We start from the raw sequence: 9100 nt of genomic DNA, 5'->3' as shown, positions 1-9100 counted from the left end.
TGTGGGGCTTGCCCGGTAGGCCCTGGCGGTAAAATCCGGATTTTTCCACCCCTCCCTCTCTTCTCTCACTTTAACCAGATCTACCTTTCTCGACCCCGTTCTTCCAGTGGGTAGTCTCTAGAATGACCTTCAAACACTGTCTCCTAATAAGATTTTATAAAGATTGTTCTTCTAAATGTAAAGAAATCTGGGGTAGACTCAAACTAATGAGATGTTTTTAGGACTAGCGTAATTAACAATCGGCCGGATAATTTGGCCTCCGTCCAGCACGATCCAAATTTTAAGGTCATGTGATCGCCTGGGATTAAACCTGGGATTTCACCGGCCAGCCACTGTGGGACAACGCTATCGCTATTTCCGGTCCCTAGATCGTAGCATAAACGTCACTTCCTTAGCAATGCACTTTAACCTGTTTCACGCACGCCTGCTACATTACAGTTTACGACGTAGTCTTTGTGATTTTTTTGTGTGTTTTTTTCTCTAATCGCAAGAACATTAATGTTCCAACGATCCGCAAAAATATAAGCCCCCAAAATGCATCACGCCCGCCTGGGACGGCGGGGCGGAGCTCGAGGTCACGTGACTGTCTAGGCCCGCCCCTCTCTGCAGCTGAAGATTTCCCCTCCCGCAGTGACAGAGCCTCTGCTCCGTGATCGGTACTGCTTCTGCACCTCGCGCCCGGGCAGGTGAGCGGCGACCGGTAATCGGTGACTGGTGGGGATAGGACAAGGGGTGGGAAGAGGAAGAGAAGGGAAAGTGTGAACGGAGGCCTCAGTTGTCCAGGGCTTCCTCCCCGCTGTCATCCTGCACTGACTGGGAGCTCTTTTCCCCAGTTCTCCTGACCCTCGCTTCCCCTACTGTGGTCGCCCCCGCAACCTAGGAGTGAGATGTCCACCTTTCCTGTGGTTGGGGATGAGTGCGGCCATTATGGTTCCCTACTTGGAGTCAGGGGCTTACTGTAGTGGTTTTGGTTCAGCCATTTCTCAGGGTCTGCAGTAGTCTTCAGGTCCTGTTTCCGAAAGCCCATTCTTTGGCAGAGGCCCTACTCTGTATCTTCAGCCGCTCGCTGGGGAGCCGGGGAGGTAGGAAAAACCCTGGAGGCAGAGGCGTATCCGATGAGACAGGCTTGGGAGAGAATGTCACTGATGTGGCCCTCACTGCGGAGTCACTGTAAAGCTTTCTTCCGAATGTGCTTTCTCAGTCATTCTGAGTTTTTTATCTGACATCCCTGCGAGAGGCGTTTTGTAGATGTTCTCGTACTTTGGTTGGGCCTGGAAGGGCCTTTTACCTTTCTCTTCTCTGATGTTATGGTGCAGGAAGGGAGAAAACAGTTGAAAGAATAAAGATATACTACCTTCAAAACAGGAGGTGTTGGTAATGCGACAGTCTCAATTGAATGGCGAGGTGTTGAAAGATGATGGTGTTGCGGCTTCTTGCTCTACAGGAGACCCAGACTAGCCTATGGGAAAGTGACTAGGTTTCCCCGAACGGGAAGTAATTCTTAAGAAACTGATGGGTTGGAAATATAATTAAACCAAATGTATTTGACCTGAAACTTAAAGGTAGGGAGGTTAAGTCGAGATATTGTTTACTTCATATTTTCAACCTTTGACATTCTTTTTTTTTTTGCCATTTCTCCCTAAAATCCTACTTAATCACCACCCCCAATCAATTCCTTGACCAGTAGTAAATTTATATTAAGTAACACTTGTATTCCTTCTTAGCTTTCCCTATTGTATAACTCCAAGGGACTTCTTCAGATTTTGATGAATAGTGTTTTGTGAAAATACAGAAACTGTTTTGCTTAGGTTTTTGCCCAACCCAATGTAATCCCATTTCATATGCAATGTAGTAACCAGTGTTTTGACCCCAAACAGTGTGATTTAGGGAAGAGTGTTTTTCAGTTTGGGGTTAAACTCTTTTATTTACACCTCAAACTCAGGAAATCTTCTGGTTCTTTTAAATTGAAAGGCCTTACAAAAATGACAGATTTGATTTTTAAAATTTAAATTACACTTTTTTAAAATCTGAAAAGTCATATTCTCTATTAAACCTTGTAATTTTCTAGTCAGTGTAATGGAAGAATCCATTAAAAAGCTGAAAAGTGAGAAAGATGGAATCTGTTTTTGAGTAGTAGATGTGACTGGTTTTGGTTTTTTATATCATTCAAATTCTCTACAATAAACTGATTTTGTTAAAGTGAACAAAAGTTTAAAAATTCTAGCATAATATTAATTTAACAAAATATTTTTATAGTAATTTCAAAATCGAAAAACTGATCTATGGATGCTTCTTGCTAGAAAACTTAACTTTAAAAATGTTTTTTGCTTTCCCTAAGTAATAAAGAAGACCACTATTCTGATTTACAGTTTCAACATTTGGTGCTATTTTCCTAATCTGTTGGTGTGTTTATGTAGCCATGCCTGCTACGAATGTAAATATAGTTCCATCCATTAATTTGCTCCAGAGTGAAGTTCCCTGATCTCTAGAGGAGAGAAAAACATAAGCAGTGTTGCTTCATTGGCCAGGTGACATTCCATCAAATAGGACACATTTTTTTAAGAGCCCTAGAAGTCCAAACCAGTCCTGTCTGGGTGAGACCAAAGTAGGAAAGAGAAAACCAGCTAAAGAGCATTGAGTACTAGAGGAGAAAAATGTCAATATGAAAGAGGTTGTGAATGAGTCTGCAATTTTACCGCACAATTTCCCCAATTTTAGGGAACTATGAAAGCAGTAGCTTAGACCACTAATGAAATTGGAAGCAGGAATTGGTGACTAAATTGCTCAAGTTGAATGTGAAAAAGAGCTTTAACATTATGCATAATTCACACAGAAACAAACAAGTGATCTGAAGCTAGGAAGGCATTTCTGAAACTAGCTTTATCAGTTTATGAGTATTACATGGAGAAGCCTTAACATTCATTAGGGAATTGTGCTGTAGTCCAACAGTAAATGACCCACGAGAGTTTCTGTGTTAAGGTCCCTGACACTGCTTGTGTGCTTACACTGAAGTCTTTCTTATATTTCACTGCCTTTATAGATTATCACCACCACCAAGAATGTGTTTTCTCCCCCTATTGGCAGAACTAGACATTTGGTCCTATAGACTATTACACAATATTTTCTATTCTGTTTTCACTTTTAGCACATTGTATTTAATTACTGTTGTCTGGGCTTTTCTTTAGTAAACCATAAAGCTCCTAGGAGTTCAAGGATAGTGTCTCTACAGTTGTGTCTTCAGAACCAGGATGCTGAAGTACCCGATGGGTCCTTAGTAAATTGTTTATTGAATGAGTGACAATTGAACGGGAAGATTAAACTATTTTTAAACCTGTTGCAAATCATAGCTCCTTCTAAGGTTGTGCACTAGGTATTAGTTTTCAAATATAAATTGGTAATAATAACCATCTAAATCATGGTCAGAGGAATGGAGATAAACCAGATAGGTTTTGTTAATGCACTGACCAACTTATTTTCACAGCATATGGTTACTAATAAGTATGGTTATCATCCAAGTATGAAAGGGAAGGGAAGAACAGTGAGTTGTACTTAAAAATATGGCTTTCTGTTAGGCTACAAGTGTTATAGCACTAGAGTTAAAATCAGAAGATCATCGGGGCGCCTGGGTGGTTTGGTCGGTTAAGCGTCCGACTTCGGTTCAGGTCATGATCTCACGGTCTGTGAGTTCGAGCCCCGCGTCGGGCTCTGTGCTGACCGCTCAGAGCCTGAAGCCTGTTTCAGATTCTGTGTCTCCCTCTCTCTCTGCCCCTCCCCTGTTCATGCTCTGTCTCTCTCTGTCTCAAAAATAAATAAACGTTTAAAAAAAAATCAGAAGATCATCATTCAGCCCTACCACTTTAGTTACATGTTTTTTTAAATAAAGTTGGGAGTAGGGGCTTAGAATTTGATACTTAGGAATTCTCCTCTCACAGGTATTGTGAGTTCAAGTGACATAAATCCTAGATAATCTATGTGAAAGTATTTTAAAAACTAAGTGGTATTTAAATGTAAAGCAATATAATGTAGGCTTTATGAGAATAGGTTTCCCAATCATATAGACCTGGGTGCATGTTCTGGCCCTACCACTACTTTAGGCTGTGTGACCTTGGACAATTTACTTAATTTAAGCTAAAGTGTTCTATAGATGTATATTCTTTTTAAGTTTATTTATTTACTCTGAGAGAGGGAGGTAGAGGGAGACAGAATCCCAAGCAAGCTCCACACTGCCAGCACAGAGCCCGCTGAGGAGCTCGAACCCACAAACTGAGATCATGATCTGAACTGAAATCAAGAGTCGGACGCTTAACCGACTGAGCCACCCAGGAACCCTTAAACTTAAATTTTCTTATATTTATCTCATAAGTGCCATTAAATTAGATCATGAATGCGGGAAGCCTAGTACATACTTTGTAAATTTTTGTTAACTTTACTCATGTCTGGCTTGGTTTTATATATTGAATTTTTAAAGGAGACTTAAGACATCCTATAAATTCAGGAACAGGTTTGGGGGTGGAGAAACAAGTAGAATTTGAAATGATGCTATTACCAAAAAATAGAGGACCAAGAAAAATGTACTTACAGCAAAGATTCTAAAACAGATTTATCAATAGAAGCTGAGAAATATCAACATAAGTCCCATTATTTTGGCAACTGCAGTGACTTAATATCTTTAGAGATTTTCCAAAGCTTATGTTTATTAACATTGGAATCAATTTAAGGAAGTAGTTCTTCTGTTTCTAAATTTTTAGTCCTACAGTGTGTTATAGAAATATGTTAAAATTGTATGGAGCTAATGGGGTGCCTGCATGGCTCAATTGGTTGAGCATCCGACTCGATTTCTGCTTAGGTCATGATCCTGGAGTTGTGGGATCCAACCCCTTATCGGGCTGTGTGCTGAGCATGGAGCCTGCTTAAGATTCCCTCTTTCTCTTCCTCTGCCCCCCTCCCCAGCTTGCATTCTTGCTCTCTCTCTCTTTCTCTCAAATTAAAAAAAAAAAAAAATTTTTTTTGTACAGAGCTATAGAGCAGGGACTTTGAGATTATGTTTATGTTTAAAAATTTTGCCTTTTACTTTACATGTTTTTATATCTTATTTTTATCCTCAGATGAAGTAGACAGGTATAGAGAGAATATAATGGAGACATGAACTGAAGTAAAATATTCTCCCTTCTACATTGATGATTCACAAAGATTAGTGGCTTTGTATTGGAAAAAAATATCAGTAAATTAAATAATAATTGAAGTATAGTTATCATGAGTTTATGTTTCACCTTAATCCTGAAAAATTATTACTCATTTGTTCTAAGGAAAGATTTTGTTAAGAGACTATTGAATTTTCTTTAATGTCAACTTCTGTATTTGGTGAAATAAATTGTCAGTGTTTTCCATTTAATTTCTTTTTGTAGAAACTTTTAAAGTTTTACAGTTCTGTTTTTTCCTCTTGTGAAATGGAAGTGACTCTGGTTTGTATAAGTGTATTCTTTTATGTATGTAGTGCATACATATTATATATAGTGTAAATAAATACATATATATTTTTTGTGAGTTTGTATTTATAAAGGTAGCTGGAATGAATGTATATTTTCACAGTATAGATTCTTCTTTTTACTTGAAACTATCAAAGCCATTTTAAAAATTAACTACTGTGAGTGAAATTAATGATTAATTTATTTGAAACTCCTTTTTATATTTGTAGTTATCTGTAGTTAATAAGTTTAACAACTGTCATTAGACTATTTTTATTTTTTTTTTCAATGTTTATTTATTTTTGGGACAGAGAGAGACAGAGCATGAACGGGGGAGGGGCAGAGAGAGAGGGAGACACAGAATGGGAAACAGGCTCCAGGCTCTGAGCCATCAGCCCAGAGCCCGACGCGGGGCTTGAACTCACGGACCGCGAGATCGTGACCTGGCTGAAGTCGGACGCTTAACCGACTGCGCCACCCAGGCGCCCCTAGACTATTTTTAAAAATTGGTATTCATAGGTATTTTCAGATTTAACCTGTGATTTTTGTTGTTGGTTTTTATTGGTATCAATATAACTAGCTTCTAACAGTAAAATTTTCAGTTTTGAATCTTAATGTTATCTATAAAAACTATTGTTCTTTTGGGGCATTTGGGTAGCTCACTTAAGTATCTTGGCTCCTGGTTTCAGCTCGGGTCATGATCTCACAGTTCGTGAGTTCAAGCCCCATGTCAGGCTCCATGCTGACAGTGCGGAACCTGTTTGGGATTCTCTGTCCTCCACCCCCACCCCCCACCCCACCCCTCCTTCACTTGCACTGTCTCTCTCAAAATAAATAAATAAACAAATAAACTTAAAAGAGCTATTGTTCCTGTGATAAACCTTTTTAAAAATTATACCTACAACATGTCATGTTTTCTTTCTTTTCTGAAAATTAAGTAAGCATATTTTATTGATAACAAATGGTATGATGCAGAAGAACGCCAGATGTGTCTGAATGCTGAAAAGCAACCAGACTTTATGTTTTGTTTTAGTTATTTCTTAAATTTTTTAAATAGGAGTGTTATTTTATTATTTTTTTATTTTATCTTTTTTATTTGAAAGAAAGAGCAGGGGGGAGGGGAGAGAGTGAGAGAGAGAAAGAGAGAGAGAATCCCAAGCAGTTTCCACACTCAGCACAGAGCCTGTGTGGGGCTTGAGCACCCACAACCCAGGGATCATGACCTGAGCCAAAATCAAGAGTCAGGCACTCAACCTGACTAAGCCACCCAGGCACCCCAATGGAGTGTTTTTTTAAAGTAAAATAGAGGGGCGCCTGGGTGGCTTGGTCGGTTGAGCGTCCGACTTCAGCTCAGGTCATGATCTCACGGTCCGTGAGTTCGAGCCCCGCGTCGGGCTCTGTGCTGACAGCTCAGAGCCTGGAGCCTGTTTCGGATTCTGTGTCTCCCTCTCTCTCTGCCCCTCCCCTGTTCATGCTCTGTCTCTGTCTCAAAAATAAATAAACGTTAAAAAAAATTTTTTTTTTAAGTAAAATAGAGAAGACTAATTGGAAAATATTCATAAAATTCAAGAAACAGCATGATTAAAAAAAGAACTATGTAGTAGTAATTGTATATACCTATTGGAGAAGTTGGAAGAAAATGCATCAAAATAAGTGATTATCTCTGGATTAGGAGATTAAAGAAAGATTTAGAATTTATTACTTTACCTTTTGTATACTTGAATTTCTACAATGAATAGTTATTGCTTTGGGCACTAGCATTTCCTTTTTAATTTGACATAGAGAATTAAGACATTTAAATAATGATTTCTTCTTAATTCTCTGAATATCTTAAATGAAAATGTTTCAACTTATCCAGATAACTGAATAAGTTATTTAATTTTGTGGGTCCAGACATATTTTTAGGCTTATATAAACAGAGCAAAATTTTAAAAGCAGAAGTAAATCCTAGCATATAAAGCAATTTAATATCTGACAAAGTGATATTTCAACCCACTGGGAGAAAATGGTGCATATATAATAAATATAACTGATATAACTTGTCTGTCTAGAAGAAAATAAAATTGAGCTGCTGCTTTGCAGCATACCCACACAAAACAATTTTGGAGGGATTAAAAGCTTAAATGTAAACAATAAAATATTTAAAATATTAATCTATTGAATTTTCTTTATACATATAGTCTAGATGTGGTAGTTTTAAGTGGCAAAGATAAAGGACAAAAGGCGAATTGAAAAAAAAATGTTTGAAATAACAAATACAGAGTGTAACAGATAAAGAGTTAACACTTATAAGACCTATTGCATGTTAAGTAAAATCCACACAATAGAAACATGGGTAAGCATATGACCAGAACTTCATAGAAGAGAAATCCAAACATTCAGCATACTTAAAAGAAAATGTATAACTTCACTAGTAATTGATATGCTAACAATGAAATATTATTTTATGACTAGCAAAAATTATGTGGTAAACCTACTGCTCGTAGGGTTCTGCGGTAAAGGATTTTCTCGTAAGATGCTAGTGGAGATGTGAATTGTTACAAGTTTTTTTTAGTAAATAATTAGGGCAATATCTGTTAATATTGAAAATATATGTTCTTCCATTGAACATTACCACTCCATGGAATATTTTCCTTAGAAATAAAAACACCAGGTGTGCATGGGTGGCTCAGTCGGTTGAGCATCCGACTTCAGCTGAGGTAATGATCTCATGGCTCGTGGGTTCGAGCCCCCCGCGTTGGGCTCTGTGCTGACAGCTCAGAGCCTGGAGCCTACTTCGGATTCCGTGTCTCCCTCTCACTGCCCCTCACCCTGCTCGTGCTCTCTTTGTCTCTCTCTCTCTCTCAAAAATAAATAAACATTAAAAAAAAACTAAAAAAACAAACAAACAAAAAAAAAAAACAAAAGAAAAACACCAGGGGTACCTGGGTGGCTCACTTGGTTGAACATCCAACTTCAGCTCAGGTCATGATCTAATGGTTTATGAATTCAAGCCCCTCATCAGGCCCACTGCTGTCAGTGCAGAGTCCACTTCCAATCCTTGGTCCTCCCTCTCTCTCAAAAATAAAAAGAATAAAAAGAAATACCAGTAACCAAGCATGCATTTAGGTGAGTGTTGATTGCAGCAATGTTTTGTAGTAGCAAAAGCCTGGGAACAAAGGGAATGCCTGTCAATAGGGTATTGTTGTATAAATCATGGCACAGGCATATCATGGAATATTTTTGCAGTAATTAAAAAATGGGAGTTAAATCTATACTGATGAGTTGAAAGGATCTCCATCATGTATCTTAAGTAACAAAGGCAAAGTTAGAGAAATGTATATAATGAGATCCCATTTTTATAGAACAGTTGAAAAACACTTTGAGTTTTGTATATGCTTGTACAGTTGTTAACATTGGAGGGAGGAAATAAGCAAAAGAAAAAAGAAGGAAAGGAAAAAGGGTATCCACAATAACATATGTATGTAAAACTACCTGTTTGTGTGTCTACAAGATGAATTGCAGGAACGGATAGTCACCAGAATGTTTAGCAGCCATCTCAGAGTGGTTGGATGGGCATTTCAGGTGATTTTTACTTTTTTCCTTACAGTTTCCTATATTATGTGTTTTTATTTTTACAACAAATATGTAGTGTT

General features: G+C 38.1%; 1 protein-coding gene across 1 annotated transcript in view; it reads left to right on the top strand.

Moving 5' to 3' along the window:
• Window positions 1-546: 546 nt before the first annotated feature.
• The window catches only part of ATP6V1A (ATPase H+ transporting V1 subunit A), a 64271-nt gene continuing 55717 nt past the window's right edge, over window positions 547-9100 (top strand). The window contains 1 exon segment of the mRNA XM_047099069.1: window positions 547-686. The gene's annotated coding sequence lies outside the window, so the exon portion shown is untranslated.

The sequence above is a fragment of the Lynx rufus genome, unplaced genomic scaffold, assembly GCF_022079265.1.
Source record: "Lynx rufus isolate CCGP_SWC_20201006 ecotype Redwood Valley unplaced genomic scaffold, mLynRuf1.p SCAF_5, whole genome shotgun sequence".
NCBI classification, from domain to species: domain Eukaryota; kingdom Metazoa; phylum Chordata; class Mammalia; order Carnivora; family Felidae; genus Lynx; species Lynx rufus.
The sequence above is the reverse complement of the archived record's forward strand: the minus strand, read 5'-3'. Positions and strand labels throughout refer to the sequence as shown.